The sequence below is a fragment of the Podarcis filfolensis genome, assembly GCF_964270895.1.
Source record: "Podarcis filfolensis genome assembly, chromosome: 4".
Taxonomy (NCBI): Eukaryota; Metazoa; Chordata; class Lepidosauria; order Squamata; family Lacertidae; genus Podarcis; species Podarcis filfolensis.
Genome location: NC_139607.1, coordinates 68622247 through 68638550, shown reverse-complemented (window position 1 = coordinate 68638550; position 16304 = coordinate 68622247). Strand labels below are relative to the sequence as shown.

General features: G+C 40.6%; 1 long non-coding RNA gene across 1 annotated transcript; it reads right to left on the bottom strand.

Annotated features, from left to right (window-relative positions):
- Positions 1-1816: 1816 nt before the first annotated feature.
- LOC310761638 lies at positions 1817-16060 on the bottom strand. Its single transcript, XR_014547613.1, has 3 exons — positions 8239-16060; positions 5703-5882; positions 1817-3271 (listed from the first exon to the last, which is right to left on the bottom strand). It is a non-coding gene; the product is annotated as an uncharacterized lncRNA (long non-coding RNA).
- Between the last annotated feature and the right edge of the window lie 244 nt (positions 16061-16304).

Here is a 16304-nt window from a genome sequence, read left to right as displayed (position 1 = left end):
TCCCACAAGGTAACACTGAACACATGGCATGGATTGACTCACAGGAGGATTCCTCAGAAGCTTCAGAAGACAATACAGGTGTAGGCTGATGTGGAACATCATTGCTGACCTTGGACATTCAGTGCTCCCTATCTGAATTTGGGCCTGAAAGATGAAGGGAAAGTGGATTCATGGAGGCTGGGTTGTAAGCAAGCACAATATCATTGCTGATCATGGGGCACATCTGTTACGTGTCAGCCTTAGCTTTCAATTTCCTGGCTTTGTGGACTTAGCTAATATGTGGGAACCTTAACTCTGACCTCAAATTGGCAAGGTTTTTGATCACTGAAGCATTGTACTGCATCTCTGCCGTTGAACAACTTAGATTGCAAAATGGATTTATTTTTTAAGAGAACTGTTGCAACTGCCATGTCAATTTGCAGTGTTCAGCCTTCTACAGGGACCTTTTGATAATTCAGTATTTAAGAACCTTTTACTTTATTATATCTAGCAGATTCAGCCTCAACCACTTTCAAAGTCTTTTTCAAAGTGCAAGCAGTAATTTCCAGCTTTAATACATAGAGTGCCTCTTGGGACATCCTTCTGGAAAATCTCTACTGAGGAACAAGGAAACGGTCTGTTTGTGAATAAGAACACAAGATAAGACCTACTGGATCAGACCAAATATGCAGCTAGTCCTGTGCTCTATTTTCCACAGTGGCCAGCTAGAAGCCCTCCGAGAAGCCCAAAACCAGGACATGAAGGCAACAATCCTTTCCTGCCCGTTTCTTAGCAATTGGTGTTTGAAAGCATGGTCCCTGGAGGTACTACATATATAGCCATCATATCTAGAACTGATATTAGTATCCTTCATGAATTGTTCTAATCGATGAGAGCCAGTATGGCACAGTGGTTCGAGTGTCAGACTAGGACCTGGGAGACCAGGGTTCAAATCCCCACTTGGCCATGAAGCTCACTGGGTGACCTTGGGTCAGTCACTGCCACTCAAGGTTGTTGTGGGGATTAAATGAGGAGCGGGGCGAACCTTGTACAACACATTGAGCTCCTTAGATCGAAAAGGAGGGGTCATAAATGTCATCTCTAACTGACTAACTAAATAGTCCTGTTTTAAATCCTCCTAAATTGGTGGCCATCTGCACTTCTTATGGCAGTGAATTCCATTAACACATTTTTTTTGGAAAATACTTTCCACTCTCTTCATTACCCTCCCCAATCTGCCACCCTCTGCATCCACTAATAAACACAATTTTAAAAGTTTGGAGAACACTGCTCCTTTGATACTTTTGCTCTTTTTGAATGAACACTAGCAAATGTATCATATTCCACTATTCCACAATGAGCACATCTTGCTAAATTTTGAACTGCCATAGCTAGATGTATCTCCTAATTATTTCACAAGAAGAAAAGTTTTTGTGAACACACAGCCAAATCCAGGTCTTTCTTTTACGTTGTGAACATTAAGCTGGACATCTTAGAGCAGGCTTCCTCAACCTGGGCCTCCAGGTGTTTTGAGACTACAATTCCCATCATCCCTGACCACTGGTCCTGCTAGCTAGGGATCATGGGAGTTGTAGGCCAAAAACATCTGGAGGCCTAAGGTTGAGGAAGTCTGTCTTAGAGGAAAAGGAAGTGGAGAAAATGGAGGAGGAGGCTGGGAAGATGAATACTGAGATCCTGAAACACTTGACTGTTATGCATTTTCTGGGATATGCTAAGAGTGTGTCATATAGCAACCCATTAGTGACTACAGAGGAGGATCAAGGGGAAAATCAAATGCATATTGTTATAATTAATCAACAAATTATTTTCATTTCTGTACCATTTAATCCTTAGAACATGGGTAGGAAACATATAGATGCTGTCTAGATGCAGTATAGATGCTGTCTAGACTCCAATTCCCATCTGCCCCCAGCCCACATGATCAGGGATGATTGAAGTTGTTTTCCAGCAACACCTGGAGGGCCAAAGGTTCCCCACAAGCAAAAAACTATGTTTTCAACTTTTAAAATAGGTTAAAAACACCATATTCTTGCATAAACTCATCTACCAAAACCCGGCACAACTAAATAACTTCATTTACTAAAGGAATGCATATTATGCTTGACACATGTGCTATATACGTAAGCTAGAATTCCAAAGCATATGAATTTATTATAAAACCCACAATAGATTACTCCCAATTAGCTATCTCTATATGCAAAGCGTTCATTTTGTTTCCTTTACCAATTACAGCTCAGGGGATAATAACCTCTTCTTTTTCCACCATTCTTTTAAAACACAAACACAAGGGAGTTCCAAACTTGAAATGGCTCGATAAAAAAAGGGAAAAAAGAAAAGAAAAGAACTCTATGCATATTCTAACTATCCAGATCTTTGTCTTGCTGAAAATTACATTCAGCAGCTCCTGGAAATTGACTCAATTAATATGACTAGGAAGGCCACTATTTTTGTAAGCTTCATTTGTATGTAAAATACCAAATTTACACTTGTGACTAAATTAGTAACATCAAGTGATGCAGGTTCTAGCTGAGTGATGAAGGCACAGCATGAGGGTTAAAGAGAATTAGAATTCTCATCTATAAAATAGTGTATATGCAGTATCTAAGAAAGGTTAATTGCTTTTCTTTTAGTTAATACAAGGATGCTTTATTTTTAGTAGCGTGTAAAAGATATACGGTACCCAGTTGCTCCCTGGTGTAATTTCATTAGCTGCAATAGATTACTAGCACAGAAAGCAGCTCTTAGTATTTAGTATGATAGTAATCCAAGTGCAGTGCAAGTTCTGATTTTCGATTAGATGGATACGTGAAAAACATAATATAAAATAAATTTGCATTTAAATAGCTGCTCTCTTTGCAAATGGTCTCAAAGTGAATCATAACTAGACATGTACATTTCCAATTAAGAATCTCAGTTTGGCTATTTTAACTTAACGTCTTCTTAACACGAGATCTTTACAGTTTAGTACATTAGTTATACCACAGTCACGTGTCTTCGTTTAGTTAAAGCGAATGAAAATGATGCTTTCTAGAAAGTTTACCACAAGGAGAATAAATTATGCAAATTGTTCATATTCTGCAAATACTGTTATAACATGACACCATTCAGTAGCAAATACAGGTTGTTAGAGATAATCCCATCTCAAGATAAGGGCTTAGTCATACTGGATGCGAGTACCAGGACAGATGAGGCATTAATAGGCACTAAACAATGGTGAGAGAGGAGTGGAAATGTCAGTCTTGTTCATTCATAAGTCCATTTCTGCATCAATCTGCATTTTAAAAAGAAAAACGAAAACCATATGAAAAAATGCATTATTTTGGTATTCAGTTTTTCACAAATTATGCATTTTGCATGCACATTGCAGACATTGAGCATATTACCTCTAATTAGGGTTGCCATACACCTGGGAATTCCCAGATATGTCCTCTTTTGCATGTTCTACATACCCATGGGGGTGGATTTTACATTTTAAAGCAAATGTCCTGGATTTTGGTTCAGACTGGGCTCTGGCACAGGCTAGCTGGGCTCTGGATCTGGCTCAGGTGTGGGTGGCATGGGCTCTGGCATGGGTGACCTAGGCTCTGGCACTGGCATGGGCAACCTGGACTCTGGCACTGGCATGGGCAACTCAGGCTCAGCGGCGGTGGAGGGACTCAGCAACTTTTTCTGTCCGGATTTTTACCTCTTGAAATATGGCAACCCTACCCCTAATGTTCGTTAATGTACTCATTATTGTATGTCTTTTGAGCTGAGAATTGTACTGCAAAATTGAAAGAAATGTGAGACCTGAAAGATAATGTCCTTCAGATCCATTTGTCCAGGAAGTGCAAATTAGGTCAGTTCACTTCAAACTGAGGGACAAACCATCATTAAGCATCCTTACCCTGGAAATCAAGTAATTCCAGAGAGCCAATCCCCTGTCACTGCTTTTTATATAGCTCCAAGGTCTGCTAATCCAGTGTTTCCCAACCTTGGGTCTCCAGCTCTTTGAGGACTACAATTCCCATCATTCCTGACCACTGGTGTTGCTAGCTAGGGATGATGGGAGTTGTAGTCCAAAAACAGCTGGCGACCCAAGGTTGGGAAACACTGTGCTAATCTACCCAGTAGACAAGAGTACAAAAAGACTGCAGAGAGAGAATGTTAAGGATAAGTGTTTAATTGACACTGAAATGCTGAATGCCTCTGGGTATTGCTGAAGGCGTTAAAGTGATGAAATTCCACTGGAGTATACTAAGTAGTCTCTGAACTCCATGATGGGCACATGAAGAAGGGAGTCGGATGATGACTGCAGGGTTTAGGTCAATTTATATGGAGAGAGGCGGTCTTGAGGTATTGTGGCCCAGAGCCATTTAAGGCTTCATAGGTCAAAACCAGCACTTCGAATTTGGCCTGGAAACTACCGTATTTTTTGCACCATAACACTCACTTTTTTCCTCCTACGGGTGGCATGCCTACGGATTTTCCTCCTCTAAAAACTGCGTGCGTGTTATGGTCAGGTGCATGTTATAGAGTGAAAAATACGGTAATTGGCAGTGTCAGGATAGGTGTTACATGCTTTCCCCAGTGAGCAACCTGGCTGCTGAATTCTGCATCATCTGAAGTTTCCAAGCTGCATTCAAAGGCATTGCAGTGCTCCAACCAAGAAGTTATCGGAGCATAGACAACAGGAGGCATATACATGTTCTGACATAATTGTCTTCAAATCATTCTTGAATTCTGCATCTAACAAAGTCAAGTACTTCTGGTGATGGGTTGCAAATAGCTCACTTCAAAACTGTCCTCATAAATCCAGAGAAGATGTTTGTTACTTAGGTAGGTGGCTCATAATTTCAGACTGAAGGCTTATGCATCAACTCAACATCAACGTGATGCTTGCTAACTACATGAATATGTATTAGTTTTGTTGATGAAAGCAGTATTACTAGGGTCAGTCATTCATACAGTACATTTCATCACCCAATGCGATTGGACCATGCATTACAAGGATGCTCATAACTGCTCATATAATCAATCAAATACTAGTGGTCTGAATACAGATGCATTCAGGTGGTCTTGTGCTCAGAACGTTTTCCAAAATACAGTAGCACAGCAGCAGTGATGGCAAGAGGCCAGAAGTGTGGAGCCATTTGAATTTTTAAAGCCTACTCTTTCATTAGCAGGTGAAGTGTAATTGAATAAAAAAACTAATGTTGAAACAGGTGAGAATGGTTAATTTATCATCTCTTTGTCCATTTAATTATTCTAGCAAGGCCTCTATAGACTTGTTCATTGATGTCCTCATTCCTGGCTATTACACTAGGCACGAGTAACCAACATAGTGCCCTTCGTATAACTCTGATCATCTTTTACTATTGGCAATGCTGGATGGAACTGTTGAGGAAAGGCCCACATAAAATCAAGGTAGTATTATGGGATGAGAAGGTAAAGAATTCTCAGAAATCCCAGCACCTTTTGATGCAGCTTGAAACTTTCACACTCATTTGTTATAAATAGTAAATCGTCACCAGAGACACCCAGTTTATCGTTTGGCTTGCTATAGAAAGAAAACCTGTAACCAATACTTAACAACTTGGGGCCATTTCACACATTACAATTTCTTATTGGCTCATTTAACAGCTCACACAAGACATCTAGTAATTTGAACATTGTGAAAAGAGAATTTATATAATATTGCAGCAAGGCCTCTGAGCACTCACATATAAACTGTGGTTATGTTGTTGGAGGACTGTAGCTCAGCACTGAACATTATTTGCACATAGAAGGCCCCAGATTCATTCATTGGCATCTTCAAATAGGGTGAGAAAGACTCCTCTGGGCAAAGTTGAAGAGCTATTCCAACCCATTGTAGTCAGTACTGGCATTGATGGACCAATGTCCTGAGTTGGTAAAAAAACACAGATACCTATGTTTGGTTAACAGCTAGCACATCAGACTTATATCTGACAAACTGTATCAATATTGTGTCTTCCTCCCACTATCTCCAGCTAGTTTACTGGGATATTACACGGAATAAATTTAAAGTGCACTGAATGGTTTTGCTGTGGTTAATCCAAAAATCTAAGAAGTTGGTGAAACAAAAGGAAAGTATGAATAAAGCTAGCATCTTTATGTTGGCAGTGTCGCTATTTATCTACGAGGTTCGAGTTAGCTTAGCTACCATGTTTTGTAGCCATTGATAACCCTTATCCACCTTGAATTTCTCTTATCCTAAAAAAGGCATAGGTCTGTCAGTGGCTACTAGCCAGGATAGTTAAACAGAACCCTCTGAGTGTCTTATGCTAGGAGCAAGCAACAGGAGAGTAGTATTGCTTTCTTGCCCTGTGTGCGAAATTCTCGGGAACATCTGTCTGGCCACTGCTGGAATGAGGATGCTGGACTAAATTGGACAAAGATATGTTCCAGCAGAGCTTATTTAGATATTCCCAATGATACTAGCCCAATACAGGAATCATACTTTCAAGTAAATTAAACACATGAGTGGAAAGAAGTGTACTAGCTTCACTCCCCATCATTGTCACTCTCCATGAGTGGATACAATCTCCAGAAAAGCTATAGCACTCAGTCAGAATAGGCTATCCTGGAAAAATACAACCCAGAGAGTAGCACTACACACACACACACACACACACACACACATATATATATATATATATATATATATATATATATATATAAAACAAAGTGTTGGCATCTTACATTATACCAGTATTTGGTCTGGCCCATAGACTATGGAGAACCGTCTGCATTCCTGAAGGCGTCCTACAGAATCTGTGGGGGAAATGGGGGTCACCTAACAACTCTTAGCACTTTTAACAAACCACAGCTCCCAGAATTCTTTGGGGGAAGCCATGATTGTTTAAAGTGATATGGTGTTGCTTTAGATGTATAGTGCAGATGGAGTCTCATTCTTGACCTCACCTCTCCAAGTCCGAAGATACTAAATATTGCAACATATTTCTCTTTTCGTGTAACTAGCTGAGACAAAATGTACTTCTGCAATGAAATATGACAACCCAGATTCTAATATAATTTTAGGAATATTTTGCATGAGCGTATTCTTTGTTTTAACTCAAGAAGCAAGCATCACCCTCATTAAGGTGCTTTTTTTGTCTTCTAGTCAGACAAGTATAAGGAATGTAAAGTCGTTTCCTATCTTTAATATGCAGATGGAGTTCAATGCAAAGACATCAAAATTTTAATGCAGAACATGATATAATTCATTCACTCTCAGATCATCTCATTTTCTACCACTGTTAGATCAAGGTGATATTCAAGGAGGATAGTTTTACATTGTAACTACTTTATGTAAATGTTTTTATATTCAGGATACATTTAACTACCCTGTTAATTTTAAAGGACCAGAGTTATTTTATTTCCAAAAGAAAAATACTAGTTGATTTGAGATGTGTGCTCAGTCTGCCTGCTTACTGATGTTTTGCTCACATGTGAGGATGAGGGTGCCAAGCTTTGACCCCATCCGTCTTGTTGCCATCCAACTCACAGAGCGTGCTCATGAAGACTCTCCATGTAATTTGGAACCCTGAACAATTGGCTCCCTTGCCAATTATTTTCACAGTTATTCATTTCCTGTAAACTTCTTTTATGGCCATGTTTCTTAGATTCCTTTATAGTTTTATATCAAGTTGTGGCTGTTTTGTTCTCTTCTATTGGGGCCAGGGAGGGGCAGGGATAGAAATTAGCTTGTCATCCCACAATTGAGTATAATGGAATTACCATTAGTTATACCCCACTCTTTCTGTAGGACAGATATTTCCCTTACTAATAGCTTGTGCCCTGCTAAATAACCCATGCTACAACCAGTATGTATAATCTTTCCCCATTTGTGACAGAATTAATGGTAACAGTCAATTTGTTACAGTTGGATATAATTTGCTATCTGTGGATATAATTAATGCCTGACAAGATATTATGCAAATATCCCACACTACATTGAGAATTAATCGCTATAAACATTTTCTAAGGACACATTATTCATTTTAATTAATTCATATTCTGTGCACACTGATTGTCTACTACATATAAAGAAACATCTTCTAGACTGAAACTAGATAAGTTGATTCCTCTTTCTGAACTAATGCTGGTTGGCATTGAACACAATTGTTCTGACTTCCCAGACATCTTCCATGGACCGCTACTAACAACTGTCATCACTGCTGTTAAGTATGATGGATCCATGCTAAAGTTCCCCACTCAGGCATCTATCAAACTTACCTTGAATTATGAGGAACATATGAGAAAGGTTATTGGAAATACCTCGCTCCCCAAATGCTCATTCAACTTCCATCACTGAAACAGGCCACTTGGGAAACTAAGGGAAATGACACAGGAGATAAAGATGCAAAGAGTGAGGCACTTCCTGATCTTGGAAGAAGTGGTAAGGATAAGTTACATGATTCCATAGAATTTTACTGTGTATACAAGTTTGTAGCTAGTGGGAATAACCCTGGATGACTTTGGTAAGGGTTATCAAATCCACTAAATGGAAGGAAAGCTGCAAAGGTGAGAACTCCAGGGCTGAAACTAGATTGCAACCAGGGTTAGTGCAGAAATGATCTGCCTGGTAGTGTAGTTTTATGCGCACTGATGAAATAATGGAGCAATTTACTAGAGACTTTCCTGATCCATCATTCACCAGCTTCTGTAGGAAACATTTCTATATCCAAACATTCCTATATGAGTAAGCCTGGAAGTAAGGGATGGGAAATTCAATTCAGTTCACATTTAAAAGTGAATTTACCAAGTTCTCGCTTACTGAAACAATACGAGAACCAAAACACAACCGTCATTTGAAATTCACACTTCTCTGAATTTTGCAGTGCAGTTCCCCAGCTAGGTCATGTGTACAAAAAAGCATATACCAGGGTAAAGTGTGCATCTAAATGCATATATTGGTGAAAATAATGTACAAAAATGCATTATAGTAGGGGGAAATACACATGCTTTGTAAACATGTGTATATTAGGAAAAATTGCATGCAAAAATGTGTATGAGAAATTTGCACTAAAATAATGGTTAATTTTCATGAGGACTTCCCCTCACAAAAAATATGTATGTATGTATTTCACAAACTGATGTGAAAATGTGGAGAACTGAACATAGGACTGGAAAAATGAGAATCAGAGAGAAACCAAAATTGACACATTCACCTACCCTAGGAGAAGTCAACTTTTATTGCTTTGAGCATAGAAATCAACCTTTATAAATTAGGGGAAATCATTCACCCACCCCATAAATTGTCAGTATTATTGTTTAGTAGCAAGACAAAGCACTGGGTTAAATGATAACATTATATTTGAAAGTTGCTATGGCTCAACTTATCTCTCATCCCATATTGAAATATCACTGCTGAACATCATAAACATATTGATTTGGTTTTAAACAAATTAGTAGAAGACCTCAGAAGAGCCCATCTAAGAAGTGTGATCCTTTTCATTTCACTGGGTGCGAGGAGGAAAATGCCCTTCATAGTTCATGACTGCCATTGGATCTGTGACTTATGGGCCTTTTTATACTATAATAGTCACCCTTCATGGGTGAAATATTCTATATGGATGTTGGATTTCTATTTTAATGGACACCTTCTGGAAATGTTCATTTTTAAAAGAACAGACAGTAAAGGTTCCATTCCAAAGGCCAGACTGTTTTCTTACTGGAAATAAGAAAAGTAAGTCTCCAATTCAAAGAACTCATCCTGTTCTCATATCTACTTTTAATTCCAAAGTCATGAGGTGGACTTCGTAGGCTATGGGACTGAGCTTATCGGTTTTAGGAGAAAACATTGTTAACATGGGTCTTAATATGGATTTAACAAATAAATATTGGATTTATAGTAGAGCTGGGGGGTGGAGCTGCTTTAAATGTCACTAAGCAATGCACATTGTGGTTCTGAGTACAAAATCAAGAAGGGGAAACGGCAATGCCAACCAGGGAAGTCATCTACTAGGAAACACTGCTGGTGGCCAGAATGTAGCACTATAGGAGTAAGGAATTCCCTTCACTTACATTTCATCACTGGGAAGGGGAGGATGCCACCGCCAGCATGGTATATGAGTGCATGGTGGCTGAATAGAGGGTTGTCCAATTGTCCAAGCTGCTCTTGCCATCAACAAACTCACACCAGTTGCTAGCAGGAAGTTAAGCTTGGCACATGATCAGTTATAAATCAGACCAATGTGAACATTTAACAAAGCTCGTTGACAACATGTCCCATTTTGCTGCTTGAGGAGAAACAGGAAGTGCTACCCTGCCCTACTGCCACCGCCACCACCCTCCTTTCTTTTCACCTCCGGTGTTGAAGCCAGTGCTGCTTCTCTGCTGTCACTGCAGGCATGGTTCTCCCCTTCCCTGTTTCTCCTCACAACAACCATGCAAATGGAGGTTAGAGACAGGGAGCAGCCCAAGGTCACCTAGTCTCCCAGGTCCTGGTCCAACACTATGACGATTACACTACACTAGCTGCCTTCAAATGTATATATAAATGTATATGAATTTTATAAGCCACATCCATACTCCTTTCTCATTGGGAACATGATGATAACTCAAAAGGTCACAAAGCCATAACAAGAGCTAATGGGATGATATCATAACTGGTGTGCATCGTTGGTCAACTCGTTATTTGTCCATGTATGCATGTAGGCAGAGTTGACATCTTAACCGCATCTTGACCTTTCGGTTGAAACATCTTTAGCAATCTAGGCAGCTGATATTTCTCATACTTTGCCATTCTTTATCGTTACAACTGAATTTCATTTCAAAAACCCTCCCTCCATTTTGGACAACGCAAGAATTACAAAATACATACCCTTAAAATTCTAACAAAATACAAATCATCTCAAATTCAGCCATGTGCAGCAAGGGGCCTATGAAATTTTACTCTGTAAAAATAAAGATTTGTTATTGGAGAAAACAGGTTTTATAGAATTCTGAACAAATGGCTTCATCTCTTTTGCTCGCACACACTTTCCCTTGTTCACTCTAGGCTAGAGTGAATTGTGAACTACTTCATAAGATAATTATTTGATGATGAGTTAATTTCTCACCATACTTTCCTTCTTGAGAAGTCCATTGTAGGAGAAATGTAATGTGTTAAAAGTATTGAATCTCACCTTTTAAAGAGATGGCATGCACATGATTATTCCATTAAGCTCTGCAGTTTTGACTGCATAGATGTAAGATGGGGAGGTAATCATAAGATAAAGGACAGGCAGAGCATTGGGTGAGTTTCATAGCAGTTTCAGCCAGCTATGTTGTAATTTTAACGCCGATTCTTGCTACATTAATGGTGCATTAAGTTTCTAATTAAGCCACACTGAAGTAACAGCTATCAGCTGTAATGGAGTTCTGCTCTTAAAAGAGGATTTTTTTTGCTGCATATATATTCAGATTTCTACCTGGGGAAAGACTGCTTCTTTTATCATATATACTAATAGTGACCTCATTTCACTGAGTACAAGGCATTATATAGCCAAAATGACATAATCCGTGCAAAAGAGAGAAGTACTGGCAGGCTTGGGATAAGTACAAGTGTGTGTGTGTGTGTGTGTGTGTGTGTGTGTGTGTGTGTGTATTTGGAAAAAGAAAAAACCTCAAGGGAGGATTTCCACCACCTGCCACAAACCAGCCCAAGGAGGACTGATCATGCTCAGAGATTCCCAAAACACCAAATATGGAGCTTAAAATGTCCCACGCACTGTGGTTCCCAACCAGGAAGCCTACACAAGGAATTTGGACAGATGGGCCAGAGGAACAACACACCTGCCAATCTTGCGACATCAGAATGATATTGTGGGTGGAATTCTACATTGCACTAGGACAGCAGTTGCAGACCTCAAAACACACTGAAGTGGCTGTGGAAGGTACAATGTACAAAACTATTCTTGCCACTCCTCAGAGAAGGAAGAGACATGTGGTGGTGTAGCAGCATGTAGCAGTAACAAAGCTATTGCTATTCTAGGCTGCATCAACAGAAGTATAGTGTCTGGATCAAGGGAAGTCATAGTCCCATTCTATTCTGCCTTGGTCAGACCACACCTGGAATACTGTGCCCAGTTCTGGGCACCACAACTGAAGAAGGATATTTAAAAGCTGGAACATGTGCAGAAGAAGGCAATCAAGATGATCAAGGGTCTGGAAACCAAGCCGTATGAGGAATGGTTGAGGGAGCTGGGTATGTTTAGCCTGGATAAGAGGAGACTGAGAGAAGGCATGATATTCATCTTCAAATATCTCAGGGGCTGTCACATGGAAGATGGAGCAAGCTTGTTTTCTCTTGCTCTGGAGGGTAGGACCCCAACCAATGGCTTCAAGTTACAAGAAAGGAGATTCCAACTAAACATCAGGAAGAACTTTATGATGGTAAGAGCCATTCAGCACTAGTACGGACTCCCTCAGTAGGTTGTAGTTGTTTTTAAGCAAAGGTTGAATGGGCATCCATCATGGATGCTTGAGTTGAGATTTCTGTATAGAAAGGGGTTGGATTAGATAACCCTCAGGGCCCTTCCAGCTCTATGATTCTATGAAATGTTGGATCTGCACAAGCATATCAGCTTATTAGACAGAATGACCCAGCTCCCCCACATGCTGTTCTGGGGATTTTCTCATACGCCTCAAGACCCATATTCACCAGACGCAGGGAGGAGGATAAATTCTCACTGTGCAAACAGAAGCCCCTGGGCAGAGCTTCCACTAACAGTGTTCATTAATGAATCTCGCCTATGTGGTTGACAAGTGAGCAGTCCCACCCATGTGTCAACTTTGACCCACAAGGCTGATCTTGATAAATATCCGGCCCGTGGAGACAAAAAGTTTCCCTGCCCTAAGTTATAGCGATAATTTTAAACCATATTTCCTTTTTGTGTGGATGATTTCTGCAGCAAGTAACTTCAACTTTGCATTCTGCATTAATAAATTCTGTAAGCTACAAGTGCCCTGTGTTCAACAGAGAGCTTATCTTGCATAGCCACATGATTGCCAGAGGTTCCGGTGGGAAAGAGCGATCAAAATAAAACAAACCTTTCAGCCTCAGCGTAAAAATCATGGCTGAGATTCATCCTTGATAGAACTGCTGCTGCGGCTTCAAGGGAACCACTCCAGGGACATCTGTGGAGCACTTCGAACATCTCTGTGTTTCATATACATGGTTATTCAGATGTTGAATCTTGACTGGCTTGAGGCAATGACTCCATTTATAAAAATAAATCGCAACATTTCTCACCCATTTAAGCAAAAACGTGGCAAATTGGATGGTGCCCTGCGTGTCACAGTGATGCCTCTGAGGAAGCAAAAAAAGAGCTTGTCAAATCTGTGGATTCCCGTCTCTTTTAGAACTCATCTTCCCTTTTAAGGTTAGCTTTGAAGAACTGTAATGTTTCATAAAGAAATGGGTAGCATTAGTAAGACGAGCTATTCCCTCAGATACGACTTTCTTCCTTTCCATTCTTGTACGGCTTTCTGATATTTGGCAAAGTATTTTAAGATGAAGGGATGCCATTCTGCCCTTACAAATAACCCAAACTTGTGGTGTGATGTACACCAGGATATGCTGAAGAATCTGAAGACAAATTCAGCAGGCTTTGGAGCAGAAATGTCATGCTGAAGAGAGTGTAGAGTGAAATGGGGAGCCTCGGGAAAGGATGTAGCTCAATGGTAGAGCACGTGCTTTGCATGCAGAAGGTCCTGGGTTCAATTTCCAGCATCTCCAGGTAGGACTGGGGAATATTCCTGCCTCAAAGGAAATCCACTACCAGGCAGTTTTGACAGTATTGAGCTAGGCGAACCCAATGATCTGAGTCAATATAAAGTAAATCCTTATGCTCCTGTGTCTGCAATGGGAATCAATGCAACAGAACAAGAACCTAAATGTAGCCTGTAGCCTAATAGTTTCAACATTATACAGTGGTACCTTGGTTTTTGAACAGAATGCATTCTGGGAGTTCAACTCCCAGAACCATTAGAAAACCAAAGTGCGGCTTCCAATTGGCTGCAGGAATATCCTGCAGCCAATCAGAAGCCGCAGAAACCGCGCCGGACGTTCGGCTTCCGAAAATCATTCGAAAACCAGAACACTCACTTTTGGGTTTCTGTTGTTCAGGAGCCAATTTGTTCAGGAGCCAAGGTGTTCAGCTTCCAAGGTACAACTGTATTTAAATGTAGGAATACATTTAATTTTCATTTTACAAACTACTCCCAGGTCATTTCTAGGGAAGAAGCTACTGTCTCATTCCTAAGACACTGACATCCAGTTGTGCTGAGAGACAGAAAAGGGTAACTAGTCCAAAGATTGGTATGCGTGGACCACTTCCACGAAGGGCCTCACCACTGACCAATCAGAACAACCTCTGTGGTGTCTCCTCCTTACTGCCACACACCTGCTCTCTCTCTTATGGCCTTGTCTGCCAACACTATTAAGCACAGGAAGAGGGCAAATAAGCAAGTAGCGGTTTCCGCTGCTGCTGTGGTGGCGAGATGCAACCAATAGTGTCACTGCAATGGCAAAAAAAGGAGGAAGGGAAGAGGAGGAGCTGCTACCAATGAACAGGCAGGTAGCAATGATGGCTGCTGCTTTTACTTAACCCCGCCTCCTCTTCTTCAGCTGCCCATAGTGTTTCTCAACTTGGGAGGCTGCCAGGGTCTGATGACAATAAGAAAGAGGAACAGCAGAATAGCACACATAGAAGACTGGTGTGTCAGGAAGAAAGGCTAAATTAAAGGAAGTGGGGAGCTTATGGCCCTCCAGTTGTTTTTGGAGAGCCCACCCCTTACCATTGGCCATTGTGGGTGGAGCTGATGGAAGACGAGTGACATTTACAGGGCCACAGTCTAGCCTTTCATGCTACTTTTTTTTGTACACAGGAGCTTATTTATTTGCTTTTCTAAGGAGAAGCAGTCCCTACTTGAACTCTGAAGTGCTCCAGTCTAGAAATGGATTCCTCACAACTTATCCATTCACTGTGATAACTAGGCCAAAGTATTTAGGTGTGCTGCTTACCCTGTCCCAAGGGCAGTAAGAGACACTTTAAAATATAGTGTTTAAGTCATATTTTGTTGGAATCTTCCTCTTGATTTCTCTCCTGGAATCATGTTTCTTGAGGCTGGCAAGTGCTACGCAAGACAGTTCCTTCTTCTGCACCCAAGAGACACGGTACATTAACTAAAAATGGTATGCACTGGTGCTTAAAATTAAATGTCATTTTTACTTACAGACTCTAATGTGTGCTGGGCAGAAAAATCACACACCCGATAAGTGTGAAATAGATAAGAGAAAAGAAATGCAGGTGCCAGCTAAACATCCCTTCTAAGCTCTCCATGTTTTCCCTCTAATTCTCATGCTTCAGGCAGGCACCAGACACACAGTCTCTCCCTCTTGCTGAAGCATTTTACCTGTGGTTGTCTTAGCATTTACCTGAAATCAAAATTTGCAGAGAGCATTGGGGACACAACTATTGATGTCTGTTTCCCAGTGTAAGGGCTTGAAGTCTCAGGTGGCCCTGAGGAACAACGGATAGTGTCTTAATTGGCCAGAGTAGGCCAAGTGATATCAATGGGCTCTAGAAAACTTTCCCAAACAAATGTGCTTACTCACCTCAAACTTTTCTCCTGGTACAACCTACTTTTCTCCCTTCCCAACCTCATAGGAACTGAGTGTGTTGTCATCCCCTGCACCATTTAACCACAACCACGAAGCTTCTGTTATCTGCCACAGTGATATACAAAGCACACTTATTTTACAGCCATCAAATTTCAGCATTATCAGTTTGGAGGGAGAGGACAGAAAATTAGAGGTGTTCAGGGGAACCCACTCACAATTTGTATGTTAGAGATTAGCAGGAAAGTGCCTGCTGGCCATGACCATCGCAAGCTGATGCACTTCTCAAGCCACATAGCCTGGTAGCCACACATTTGCATTAGTGAAAAAGGGGCCCTAGATGCACACTTGTCATATCCTTCTCTCACTAACACTGAACACAGGGCATTGTCAGCAGTTGTTTCAGCATGCAAGGGGAGCTTTCATTGAAAGCATGAGGGGATACATCTGGACCCCCCTCCTTTTTATTAATTTAGTCTTCAGACGATCTCATTTAAAGTCCATCTAAAAATAAAATACATTCTAAACCCCACACAAAAATACAAACAAGAGACATGACATCAGAGAATACATCGAAATGGTCCATTTGCTAACGGCAGCTGGAATGATAATTTGTCAAAACTGGAGAAATTCCACCCTACCTTTTATAGACTCTTTGTTTTCTAAGGCGTGGGAAATGACCTATATGGTCCAT